We start from the raw sequence: 14564 nt of genomic DNA on the forward strand, positions 1-14564 counted from the left end.
TTGCCAGTTACTGCAGGAAGAAAGTCTCACTTTGGTACCAGTATGTCTTGAACACCTTTCTGATGCTAGTTAAGCTCTGTTTTTAACAAAACAAAACAAAAACACAGCAAGCCTCAGGCTTGGAGTCTTTGCAGGCAACAGTTAAGTCATTAGCTAAGACATCATATTTAAATCTATAGCCACATTCTGTTTATGGAAATGATTCTGGCTTCCCATGAACAACCATAAGATAATGTAATATAATTCAAGTGTTCTGCAAATTGTGAATACACACACAGATTTAACACAGAGCTGATGAGGTTTGCACATGTCCTTCCTGAAGCTGCCCGGCACCACCCAACATTAGAGGGGACACAGGAGGGGCAGGCAGAGTGGGGAGAGAAGGCGATCCTAACCAGCTATGTTTGAGATAACCAATATCCAACTTTTCAAACTCTACAAAAGCATAGAACAATATGAATATATTTTGTATGTTTTATTATTGTTGTTATTTTTCTTAAAAAGGGCTCCCTTAGTCCCCTGGCCTAGAACTCCAGAAGTCGTCTCTGACTTTTCCTTTCAAACCCACTCATCATCTCCATCTTGGATAGTTATCACCATCATCATCACCACCACCATCATCATCACCACCATCATCATCACCATCACCATCATCATCATCATCACCATCACCATCATCATCATCATCGCCACCACCATCATCATCACCATCACCATCATCATCATCACCATTATCATCACCATCATCATCACCATCACCATCACCATCACCATCACCATCACCATCACCATCATCTTCACTATCATCATCATCGCCATCATCCATTATTCTCCTCATCCTCGTCCATGGATAACAGCATTTACCAAATGCTTGTTAGGAGCCAGGCACTGTGCATAGCCTCCACTCTAGTGATCTCAATGAATCCTTCTACCAGCACCACAAGCAGAGACACCCTTACCCAGCCCGCTTTAGAGAATGAAACAGACAGAGAGGTTGAGAGACTTGCTCTTGCTTGCACACCAAGCAAGTGGCAGTCAGGATGCAAACACAGATCTGTCATCAGAGTGCAAGGTCTTTATCACTGCACTTTCCTGTCTGTGGCGCAATCACTGACATAGCTTAGGCTTTTCGTATTTCTTTCCTGGTCTTCAATATGACCTAACCAATATTCCTGCCTCCTGTCTCCCCTCTACTTCCATGGGAGCCAAGCCATCCTTTGTCCAGCCACCAGCATGAACTATCTACACTCAAATCTGTCCCAGAAACTCTCCAGCTCAAAATCTCCCAAAAGGGCGCCACCACCAAGATAGTTAGTGTAAACTCTTTGCACCTGTCAGGGCTCTTTGATGGAAAGCAACAGAAATGACTGAATATTTTAAGAAAAGGGAGAAGCCAAGAACAGAGAATTTGTTGGAAGAACACTAGGTAGCTACTTAAGCTAAGTACTCACCATGAGTTTGTTGAAAGGATACGTAAGTAAGAGAATCAGTGAATCAATGGGGCAGGATCCTTGGTTCATATCAGTGCTTCCTAAGCAGAAGTGTAGAGATCCATGGAATTACTTCAGAAGTCCCTAGTGGATAAAGCCTGGGCCACACATAACCCCTCCCCACTACTTCCATCTGTTGATGAGTTGAGAGGATCACATAAAACACATTTATCAAGGGGTCCTTTTTTAAACCACAGGTAAAGTATATAACGCATCAGCCTAGAATCTGAAGATTCAGATTCTAGTCCTGGCTCCACATTGGGTGGACGTTCTCGGGCTAGACATGCCCCTTCTTCAGCCTCAGTTACCAGATCTGTAAGATGGCCACATCCAGCAACTTTAAGTTGCCTGCACTCTGGGAGAGAATGATGCAGGGTGATTGTATAAACACTGAATAGGTTGGAATACAAGCTCTGCAGATACACTTTCTTCATTGTACTTTTTGAGTTAATATGCAAATGAACTCTATCCAGTCATGGGAAATGGTGGGGCCTTGAGAATAGTGACAGGAAGAGGGCGTTGTTCAGAGGAAAGACAGACTTGGGTTTCAATAGCTACTACTAATAATCCACTAAGTGCATTCCCGGCAGCAGGGTAAGTAGGAGGAAGCTGAAAATCAAGGGTGGATAAGAGTTGGAATGTGTCCACCATCCAGCAAATGGATGACACAATAGAACATGTATCCTGGATATGCATGTATGTGCACTTACTGGAAAAGGCCCTAGAAAACTTTCCAACAGTTTCCCACACAGATGAGGAAGTTGAGCGTCAGTGAGGCTAAATATCCACGTCTTACACTACTACCGCTGTTGTACCAGTGGTCTCTGCAGCCCCAGATCTCCTGACCCACACACCATGACTGCCTAATCTTCCAGCCACTCCACACACATAAATCCTTTCTTTGTTAAAAAAAAAAATATTTTTATTGACTTCAGAGAGGAAGGGAGAGATAGAAACATCAATGATGAGAGAGAATCATTGATAGGCTGCCTCCTGCACACCCCACACTAGGGATCAAGCCTGCAACCTGGGCATGTGCCCTTGACCAGAATCTAACCTGGGACCCTTCAGTCCACAGGCTGACACTCTATCCACAGAGCCAAATCAGCTAGGGCTACATAAATCCTTTCTAAAGCACAGCCTGCCTACTTTTGCCCCAAAGGGATCCAGCTGCCCAGCGGTCTCCCTGAGGAGGCTGTGGTGCTTCTGAGCCCAGGGGAGGCAGATGCAGACACGTTCCTCCACGTGAGCCCAACACACAGTGCTTTCACTCTAAGCTGGTTGGCACCAACCCACTGTCGACCTGCCAAAAATCTCCCGTGCTCTTTGGGCTCAAGCCCAAGGTCATCATATCACTTTCCAGGGAGCCATGGAATTGGGCCCAGAGGGGAGAAACATCTGGAAAGTAGAAAATAGATACATATTACTCTTGGAACCAGATCAACCCTCACCCACTGCACATGCTCACTAACAGGCAGTGGGCTCACCTTTAAGACACATGCAGGTGGGACCTGGGAGTAGGGCCAGTAACTGGGGGGGCAGGGGGGGGAGAGGAGGGGGGGCATGACCTGGGGGCAGAGCCACACCTTGAAGAGAGGCCCTACCAAACTCCACACAGGAAAAGCTGCATCAAGACTGGCACTCTCCTAGGTGTCTGGCAAGAGACATGAGCTAGTACAACTTCTCTGGAAAGCAACTTACAAAAATATATATCATAAGTCTTTTAAATGCTCATGTCCTTTGATAATTCTACTTTAAAAATCCGGAATGAAGGAAATAACCAGAGATGAACACAAAATTGTGAGTACAAAGTTGGTGTACAACATTGTGTATACTTATCATTATTATCATATACATATATATGCACATAAACATATATATTATTATATATCTACTATTAGCTACCATAGCAAAAGATAAATAAAAATTAGAAAAGAAAAAGAAAAAAATTAAATGCCCACTATCATGGGAATAGTTATTTAAGCAAATTACAGAAATTTATATAATAGAATAGAAAGTTTAAAATATCATGCTTATTCATAATGTCTACTCATAATGCTAAGAAGTAGCATGCAAAGTTGTAAGAACCAAACGACGATAGCGATCTTGAAGAAAAAAGCCTGGAAGGAAATAGCCTATAGTAATGAGTCTGAGTTGGTCTAAGAGGCGAGAACCTGGGTGATTTCTGTTTATGCCATGGTTTTCAAGTGTTCGGTAATTACTAGTAATCTGAATGGCTTTTATAATCAGAAAAATGGAGGCGCATCTTTCAGCCTAGGCGCCTCAGAGACCTCCCAGCAGATTTGCCTGGAGTCTTCTGTACCTGCTCCTGCATCTGGCCAATTCCAATTCCATATGTACATTCGGCATCTTCTCTGGTTGATGCTATGTCTGACCTTAGGCCATGCCTTGTTTTCACTTTCCTGCAGCTCTTTCAATGCTGCTCTCTACCTGACACGAACCTCTTACAGCCTCAGTTTCCACATTAATGAATGGTCACACCCAGCAGTTCTCAGTTCCCACACTCTGCGTCTCAAGATCCTGGTTGTTCCCCGCTCAGTCTGGAAGGAACACTCTATGGTGGCCCAAGTGTGCCAGCCTGGTGAGTTCCTGGGGCCAGTCACATTGAGATGCACATTTTTTACCTCCAAGTGACCATGGCTGCAAGGAGTCCCCAGGCTGCCAGGGGGTTCCTGGGGAGCTCCTGAATGTGTGTGTTATAACCAGACTCAACTCTTCTTTGTCTGTGTGACTCTGCTTCTGCCCTCGCCAGGACACAGAGCCCCACCCCTTACAGGCTTCTGTGAGAAATGCACTCACACCAGTCAGGTCGGTCAGAGTCCTGGCAGGAAACAGCGCATTCAAATTAGGATCATTTAAGAGGCATTTAATGGAAGGAAATTTTACAAAGGTAGGGGCGGTGTGTAAAGAACCGCCAAGGAGCTAGCAACAGCCAAGCCAAGGCAAGGTGAAGTGGGAAGTAGGGGGAAAAAATCCCCAACATCACCCGTTTCTTCCTTCTGATGCCCTGACCAGACATAAAGGGAAGCTCCTCATTGGCCAAACCCAAAGGGAAGCTCCTCATTGGCCGAACCCAAAGGGAAGCTCCTCATTGGCCAAACCCAAAGGGAAGCTCCTCACTGGCCAAACCCAAAGGGAAGCTCCTCATTGGCCGAACCCAAAGGGAAGCTCCTCATTGGCCAAATCCAAAGGGAAGCTCCTCATTGGCTGAACTCAAAGAGAAGCTCCTCCATTGGCCAAATGCAAAGGAAGCCGAAAGGCAAGACAGCCCATGCAGGATGGCTTCCCAGGGCTAGAAGAGGCTCCACCCACCAGGAATTTGGGGATTTCTTACTAAAGTCTCCTGGCAATGAGTGTGCATATCCACAGAGAAAGCCCACATCCCCCAGCGCCCTGAATCCCCTTGAAGAGCCCCCACCTGACATGTTGGCCTTCCTTAGGCCTTCTCAGCAGTATCCCTCTCTTCCCTCCCTCCTGCCCTCAGCACATAGTGCTCAGCCTTTGAACCCCGTCACTCCCTCCCCCACTTCAAGCTCCCCTCCTCAGTTATGCAGAGCCACTCCCACTCCGAGAGCATCTGCCCTCTGTCCCAAGGGGCATCACAGCACGTGCTCCCCAGCAGCACCCTCCCCGAGAGGAGGGCTAATCATTTTCTCACTGTTTCACATTCCATCATCTGTGTTGCGCAGCTCAAGTTTGTTATTAGCTGTAAAGCCTTGCTCCGGGAGTGTTGCAAAAGAGTATTTTTCCCTTTTTGATCTGGGTAAACACGTGTCTGCCAATGCAAACCCCATCCCTTCATGGATCATTTGCTGCGTCTATAGCTCCATGCTCCCGGGCAAAGCTAAGGAGGCTTTTCTGCCGCTGTATGAGCAGCCACTGGGTAGATCTTCCAGAAAACTCTCTCTGAGTCAAGCTGGAGGAATGAGAAAAAGAAGCAGATGCTTTGAGCCAGGAGGATGTTAGTGTTTGCATAGTCAGATCTGGACTGTTCCCTGCAAAAGTCTAGTTCCCTTGTGCCCAGCAACAACCAGCGACCCAGAGCTGTCTGCCTACCTCTGCCGGCAGCTGGCAGGGCCAGACCACACTGGCTGCCCAGCCCAGCCCGTGCTTACGGCTCTCTAAGTGAAGGGGCTGCACTCTGACGTCTGAAGCAATTGGCCTTTTGTCTTCTGGAACCATCTCCTCACTTTGAGGCAGAGTGGTCACCAGTGGACAGTGTGGGCTGCAGGAATGAAGGAAAGTCAGGAGACTGACGCTCCTGCCCAGCCTCAGCCTGACCTCAGGAGGTGTAGACAGAGAGTCGCCAGCCCGGCCCTGCATCCTCAGAGGAAGCGCCCCAGCTGGGGTTTCTCAAGTTCACGTGTGACACTGAGCAGGTCCAAGCTTACTGTGCCAGGATGCAGAGGTTGGCGGCGGGATGCCCTGCGTCTAGAATGAGCAGAAATGCTGCCCTGGTCCTGGGTGGTTTACTGCCTAGACTCCCCTCCCCTTCTGGGGACAGCACCAGCTTTTCCTAAAGGAACTAGCCTTCACCCTCTGGATCCAGGAGATGTTCATGGGGTTGGTCCCATTCCCTGGACCCAGGCCCGGCGACTCAGCTCATTTCATCACCCAGGCCACAGGGATTGGCTCTAGGCTGGCCGTTTGGCCCACTGAGTCTCAGTTCTGGAACTTTTTCTAGAACAAGCAGGAAATTCATGCCCTCCTGGCCACAGGAGTTGCTGAGAGGGGCCGGGTGAGCCTGGAACTGAAGTGGACAGCTTGCCACCAACAGGACAAGAGGTAGAGAGAAAGAGGTTCCTATAGGCATTGTTTGAACCTCTGGGCACATGCACGCTGAGAGTGTGCAATTCTGCCTGCCTGGCTTCTAGTTCAACATTTTTCAAGTGAGAAAAGGAATTCCAACTTTCCCTTAGATCTAGAGTGGATACCAAGTGACAGCAAAACAAACTCAGTAAAATATAATAATAATAATAACACCCTTTAGTGAGCATTAACTCTGTGCCCAGCATTTTCCCATTTAAGTCCCAAATGACTCTCCAAGGCAGAACTAACAGGCATCATAATAATCGTTGATGTCGGATTAACACTAATAATCATTACTGAGTGCCTAGTGCGTGCCAGGCCCTGCTCTCAGGGCTCCCCAGGCACTTCATACTCCAGTCCTCACAGGAGCTGAAGGAGGAGTAGACACGACTGCAGTCCCACTCTGCAGATGGGCAGACTGAGGTCACAGAGATTGATAAATCCAGGTGGATTTCAAAGCACACAGCTGGGGTCTATTCAAATGCCAAGGTGATTTTACAACTTATCATTTACATGCTGTGAGTGTGTGTACACTACTTATGTCTTATCTTGTTTGGTATGCAAGTAATTCCACTCCCGTGAATGACTGGCAGGGAGAAGGATCACACAGGACTCTTAGTCGCCCTGTCCTCAGCAGTGACACAAACAGGAAGCCATGGCTAGGACCCTTACCTGCACTCCAATGAAGCTGCTTCTGCTCTCAGGCGGCTAACGAGGTGGCCTAGGACCACCCGCCTCAACAAGAGGCCCAGCAGCGTTGGCAACAGAGAATGTTGGGCCCAAGAAGAACCATGCTTTCCACTCAGCAGCCGCCGGGCTGGGGCCTCCCAAGAGCCACAGCGGTTCCCAGCCTCCGGCAGGCAGGCAGGCAGCCTCTCTGCCAACCCAGCCTGGGCAGGCCACTGTCAGCTGGTCTGCACACTTGTCCCCTGGAGTCCCTGGGGGTCACTCCTTCTTACACACACACACACACATACACACACACACACACACACACACACACACACACACACACACGTAAGCACACCGTCTATACCAGCACACTACATCTGCACCCAGGACTGGAAGCCAGACAGCCTGGTTAGAGCAGCGCCTGGCCCTTCACAGATGCTAATAAATGCTTGGCATGGTCATTATCTGCTGCAATCAGTGCAAAAGGGAAACAGGAATTGGGGCTGTGTGGCGCCTGCCAACGCCAAGTTAGAGGCGTCCGGGGCTTGGCAGAGACACCAGAGGGGGCCGATGCAGGTTCTGTGAGTATAACAAGGGCTCCTGGATGGAGTCGGGAGGACTGTTTGGCCATGAGCCTCGAAGGTGCAATGCGTGGGCTTCTAGGTGTCTGGGGGCAACGGAAAGAAACAGGCAAGAGTAGAGCATCTTTCCCTCCGATTCTTCCAGGGACCCAGGACACCACCAGGGAGGTCAAGGGCCAGACAGAAAGACTGACGGCACCCGGGAAGGGGTGAGGAGAAGCAGCTAGTGCCTGAGCTCCCTTCATGGACAAGATTAGAGCACCATGCCGCTCAGCCCTACTGCTTTTGGGGGTTCCCAAAGCTGCCCGTGGTTGGACAGAGCCTGTTCTCGCCTCATCACACAGAGACTCGCAGCGTCTGGTGCAGAAAGCACTACCATCCGCATCTTACAGAGGTGGGAACCGAGGCCCCCGATGAACTGTGGTGGCCTGTGGCCCCACGAAAGCCAAGCAGAAGCAATCTGTTGGTCAGCACGCCTGGTAAATATGTGGGAAGCAAATGCTTTGAGAATGAAAATGCAGGACTCAGTAGACCCTGGGATCCGGGGGTGAGGGTGGGGGGCTAGATCATGGCCTCAGAGAAGCATATGGGTTCCAAAGGCAAGGAGAAAATCACGAGGGAGTTCACAGAGAGTTAATGGAGGTCCAGAGTGAGCAGCTCAAATGGCCTCTCTCCTGAGAGCCTTCTCTGCTCCCCAAGGGCCAGACCTGTGCCCTCAGGGTCTCTGCAGCCTCATGGCTCCCAGCCCTAGCATGGTCCTCAAGGGATACAAACTTCATGGAGACACAGTGTCACCAGCAGGACTCCCCCAGCAGCAGATCCTCACCAAGGACTGCAGCGGGAATAGTTTAGTTGGCAGGTGATCCCAGGAAAAATAGTATGAGTGCAGGCCAGTGGGACAGAGGAAGAAGCCAGGGAGCAGGGTACTGCCCTGGGCACCTGGAGCTCAGTCCCACTGGAGAGCACTAGGGGGCGATATAGAACACAGGTCAGAGTTACTCTTTATCCTCTAACTCACACCTGCCCTGGTACAGGGCTGCTCATGGGGCATCATCTCCCCAGCACTTCCCATGGCCCAGCTCAGTGAGGCATCGTCAGCATGCCTGGGAACAGGAGTGACCAAGGCAAGAGTCTCTCACAGCTCTTATTGCTGAGTCATTATCATGCCTACCTTCCCCCACTAAACGAGACAGAGTGTGGGCTCTGAGGACAGACCGCCCATGTTCAAATCCCTGCTTCTCCCTGGACGTGAGACCTTGATTTAACTTCTCGGGGCCTCAGTTCCCTCCTCTGTCAATAATGCCCACCTGGCAGGAGTCGCGTCCGTTGACACATAAAGAACTGAGAACAGCACCTGACACATGGGTGGGATCCAGAAATGCTCACGGCTATTTTGAAGACCAGGAAACTTCAAGGCCAGGTCAATGCCTGATTCACCTTCGTTTCCCCCGTGCCTGGCCAAGTTAGTGCCCAGTACAGAGAAGGGACTCAGTTCATGTTTAGAATGAATGAATGAATGAATGGATGGATGGATGAATGAATGAAAAGAAAGGAAAGGAAAGGAAAGGAAAGGAAAGGAAAGGAAAGGAAAGGAAAGGAAAGGAAAGAAAAGGAAAGGAAAGGAAAGGAAAGGAAAGGAAAGGAAAGGAAAGGAAAGGAAAGGAAAGAAGGGAAAGAAAAAAAGAAAAGGAAAGGAAAGGAAAGAAGGGAAAGAAAAAAAGGTAAGGAAAGGAAAGGAAAGGAAAGGAAAGGAAAGGGAAGGAAAGAAAAGAAAAAAGAAAAGAAAAGAAAAGAAAAGAAAAGAAAAGAAAAGAAAAGAAAAGAAAAGAAAAGAAAAGAAAAGAAAAGAAAAGAGCTAAGGTGCTGACCTAGTCCATGACCTCTAGTTTGGCATCTCAAGCCTGGCTTTCTCAATGTACTATTGTTTCCCATGGATAGAACAGTTTTAACTGGAGTCTCTGAATAATAGAAGACAAGCTAAATGCATCTCTGAAGAAGCTTTCTGGAGCTGATTTCCCTGCAAGGGACCCCATAGGCCAGGGCCTGCTGGGAATGAGAGACCCTCATGGAGTTGATTTCACCCACAAGGAGCGCACTGAGGTTTCATGTGCGGACGCCTGCTGCCCTCTGGTGGACAGAGTCAAAAGGAGCAGGAAGCCGTGGAAAACTGGCTGTTGTTCCCACTCCTTCCCAATGAGAAAAAATAGTTTTGCTTTAGTTTGCAAAGCGCTTTCACAGTCTGTGTCTTATGTGAGGCTTCAGACTACCCAGCAAGGTAGGCAGGGCAGGAGTGATCCCCGGGCCAGGTTACCCTCGCCGCCCAGATGAAGAAACGGGGATGTAGAGAAGGGAAGCCCACGGGGAGCCAAGAACTGAAATGCAAGGCTGAGGGTTCTGATTCCAAAGCCCAATCATTCTGACTCCAAATGCCAATCTCCACTTCTGATTATGCATAAGAATCATGGTGGGGCATTGGTTAGGGTTACGTAAGTGCCCTGGTATCTGGGATGGGGCTGGAATCTGCGTTCCTGAGGACTGCCTTTGGAACCACTGCCTGCATCCCGTGGCCTCGGATTCTCCGCCTCCACACTCTGGGGCTGCTCGGGCTGTATGAGGGAAGACCACAGACCTGGTGGCTTATAAAGGAGAAATGTCTGTCTCCCAGTCTGCAGGCCGGAAGTCCAAGATCGAGGCAAACTATAGACTTGGTGTCTGGTGTGGGGCCGAGTCTCAGCTCACAGATGGCCATCTTCTCACTCTAACCTCACACCGAGGGAGCTCTCTGGGGTCCCATTCATAAGGGCACCGATCCCACTTACGAGGGCTCTGCTCTCATGACCTAAGCATCTCTCAAAGGTCCCACCTCTTAATTCCATCACATCAGGGGTTAGAATACGAACATACATTTTGGAGGACACAACATTCAGTCTGTAACACCCTCCTTTCCCAAATGCTCAGTCTGATATCTTCCTCCCTGGATCCCCTCACCTACTACAGCTCAGCTCTCCTGTGAACTCATGTGCCATGCGCACCACATACGCTGTCATTTCGTCGCCCGCAATCCTAGCAGCCATGGCTCCCATTCACAGGTGGGTCTCCAGGCAAGCTGCCATTGAGCCAGGATGTCACCCCAGACTGTGGCCACGGAGGCCACACCGTGTGGCTTTGTACCACACTGCACTGTCTCCCCCACAGAGTGTCCCAGACCCCTTAGTCCTGCCTGACTGTCCAATCACGGAACAGAAACTAAGTGACACTAAACTGACAATGACTAACTTGGGCTTAAAGATTAACCCGCTCCTCACGCCCAGGCCACACCTTTCTTTTAGCTGGAAACTTCAACTCCGCCAGCTGGTGGGGCAAAGCAAGGAAACACCCAGACTTGAACATGAAGACAGGTGGCAACACCCTCCGCCACTGGGGACCGGGGTAGAGGGAGGGGACCCCAAATCTGGATGCTCCGGGGCCCTTCTGCTCCAGAGTACAGGAAGAATACCCAGAGTAACCTAACAAATTTCTGCAGTGCCTTTTTCACTCTGAGAAACACTCCGTCAGAAAATAAGGTCATATCAAAGGCTTAACTCGGAAGGAAGGAAGGAAGGAAGGAAGGAAGGAAGGAAGGAAGGAAGGAAGGGAGGAAGGGAGGAAGGAAGGAAGGAAGTTTCCAGGAGAGCCCTGTGGTCTGTTAGAGGTGCACCCACCTCCGGACTCCCAGAGCCTGCGCCTGTTGGGCCTGTTCCCTGGGCTCCCAAGGGCAAGAGGCTCCAGGGGAGGAGAGGCAGGTGTCAGGGGAGGGCTCTGGGCTCCGCCCCACACCCCATCACAGCAATCATGTTTTTATATCTGGGCCCCATATAAGATTGTGTTTGGGGGGAGATGTAAATGATACCATGAAAAAGGAAAGGAAAAATGAGAAAAGGAAAAACAGGATTCAACCCAACTACTCACAGTACAAAAAACCCTGACCCAAAGGACCTGACCCGAAGGATTTGTATGCATGCATATAGGCATAACAAATGGATGCAAGACACTGCGGGGGGGGGGGGGGGCAGAGGGGGGCGTGAGGGCATGTGCGGGGGGGAGGGGGTAGGGGAGGCCGGGGAAAGGTAAATGGGGGGAAAAAGGAGATATATGTACTACTATTTGTAATAGTTTAAACAATAAAATAATTTTTAAAAAAAACTGACCCCCAGGAGATAAAAGGACATATTGTCACTGAGCTGGCCAGACCACCTGACAATAGAAGCCGTGGAAGAACTTCCGGCACCAAGGCTGGCGGCACAGGAGGCAGATGCAAGTCATGGAACAAGCACAGCCTCTGAGAGGGGAGCTCTGAGGCGGGGCTGCGAGACCTGGGGAAGGGGTGCCCGAGCTGAGCTGAAGGATGAAGAAAGCGGGGTCTCTGGCAGTCACTGCTGCGGTGTGTGAGGCGGCTACTGGCCACCTCGGGAGGCACTGTGACAAGCATTCAGCATGCCCCACGAAAGGAGTTTCACTCATTCGGGGAGACAGCCTTCCCAGGTGCTGAGCTCCTACGACTCTGAGCCCCGCACCTGATCTCCTTTAACCTTTTCTCCCCTGCAAAGCAAGCAGGGTCAGCCCCATCTCACAGATGGGGAAACTGAGGCTCAGTGAGGTTACCAGAGCTGCCCGGTGTCACACAGCTGGGAATCAGCAAGGCCGGGATTTGAACCAGAGTACACATGCTCCCCACTCCATGCTCTTCCCACAGGCCCTGACCATTAAATAGGAGCAAAAGAAGATTGGAATTCTGAGCACAAGCTGTCAGGGCCAAGCTGCGGCATCTAGAAGGTTCTTCCCTGCTGGGAAACATAATTCCACTTAAGGTGTTTGTCCCAACCATGAAAAAACACAGTTCTCTCATCACCCTCCATGTCAAGGGCTGCATGTGAACTAGAAATGAGAGCCGGCCATGGTGCGACAAGCTGAGCACGTGCTGCAGGCTGGCGTGCTGGGAATACCAACAATGAGGGGGCCTATAAAGGAGGGGACACAGGGGAGGAAGTTCCTCCTGCCTTCTGAGTAGTGATGCTCCCCACCTGGCCAGCACACACAAACCCCATGTACATACAGATATACACACACACCATGCATGCACACTATGCATGCACACCATGCACACACACATTCACCGTGAGTGCACAAACACGTGCACATACACAAGCATGTTCACACACCGCACATACATGTACATGTGTGCGCATATACACGTGTGCATATGTGTACATGCATTCACCATGTGAGCACAAACATACACGCACCATGCGCACATGTACATTCACAGTGTGCATACACACATGCCATGCACACATATATACACACACATACATACACTTGTAGCCATCACCACCAACTTGGGTCTGAGGCATGCTCATGTGGTAAAGCTCCCCGGTTCCCAGTGATTCCTTCCTTCTCTGCATACGTGCTGCCCTGTGGGCTCCAGGCAGAGACGTCAGCCCTCTGCAAACCCCACTAAGCCCAGCCTGGCTCTGGCACCCAAGGGAGACCTAGTGACTGCTCAGCAACAAAGAAAAAGCAAGCACTTGCATCTGATGTTCTAAAACAAAGTCGAATTGGGAGCAGAGCCACATCCATGGTGGCCAATTTTGGGGTGAGGGCTTCCCTCGTGTGCTCTCTCTACCCCCCATGACGTCGGCTGGGTCTGGGCTCCACAGTCAGAGCCAGCTCAGTCCTAGGAGAAGGGAGGCAGCAACAGCAGATCAAGTCATATCCTGGCTGCGGCGAAGGCATAAGCAGAGAACACTGCAGAGGAACACACGGTTATCAAGCAGAGGACCCGATGCCTCTGGGACTTGGCTGGTCCGTGGGGACTGAGGCGCCTGTGGCGGTGGCTCCCGGGGCCTCCATTGGAACAGCGCCCCTTTGGACCCACTCATTCCCGCTAGATTTTCTCATTGGGTCACAGGCCAAAAGTGTGTATGACCCACTGGGCCTCAACCTTAGCATGGTCCCTATTTATCCTGAAATGACATGCATATATCACTTGCATGTGATATACTGTGACATAATATATCATTTACATGCCATTTTTTTAAAAGGCAATTGAATGCCTGAAGTGAACGATAAAGGAGAAGTGAGAAGAAAGTGGCTTTTCAACACGTGAATTCAGTCTGAGGGTACGCAGGCACGGTGGCACGGGACGCCCGTGACATCATCAGCTACTGGTGTGGACTTAGGGGAGGGAGAGGATCAGAAGCCATTTCAAATGAGACAGGGAAATCAGAGAGGTTGGCTCTACATAAACATCGGCCTTGCGTTCAGGGGTAACTGATGAGAGTCTGTCTGACTAAGTTCGGCACGAATATCGTGGGATTTCCGCCATCCTGTGAGATGTGGAGAGGCGCTTCATCGTGGGACGCCCCCAAGGCATGGGGACATCAGCTTTCCTGGACTCCAACCGTCCCCTCCATTTGTGCAGGCCCCTCGGGGCAGAAGCACCCCCTCTGAGACCAGGAAGGTGGGGTGGGGACACCAGGGAAGGGGCGCTGGCCTCCCTTGTCAGCGGGCCGGAGCCGGAGCCTCCAGGCGGAACACACAGCTTCCCAGCTTCCAGGGAAGAGGAGGCGGGAAGCCTGGGGGAACCCTCCCTGTCTCCCCTGCCACCACCAGGCTCTGTCTCCACAGTCCAGAGTGTACCCCCAATCTAAGGGAGCACCTCATCCTGCCCTTGACCTCCCCCACATGCAGAACCTGTGGCATTGGCTGGGGGCAGCATCTGATCCTGGAGGGTTTGCTGGGCTCTGGGGTCCAATCCACTTCCCCTGGCCTCCCTGAAGCCCTCCCCTCTGAGCCCTGCTCCTCCTGTTAGCCGGCCCCCCTGCCCCCCAGAGTACAGGAAACAGCAACACCCTGAGCAGAAGACTGGGAGCCAGGCCTGGGAGTGCAGGTGAGAAGGCATTGCTCATTTGCCTATCGTTGGATGATGATGCCCTGGGAATGGCCTCCCGAC

This window comes from Plecotus auritus (genome assembly GCF_963455305.1).
Source record: "Plecotus auritus genome assembly, chromosome: 6".
In the NCBI taxonomy this organism is placed as follows: Eukaryota; Metazoa; Chordata; class Mammalia; order Chiroptera; family Vespertilionidae; genus Plecotus; species Plecotus auritus.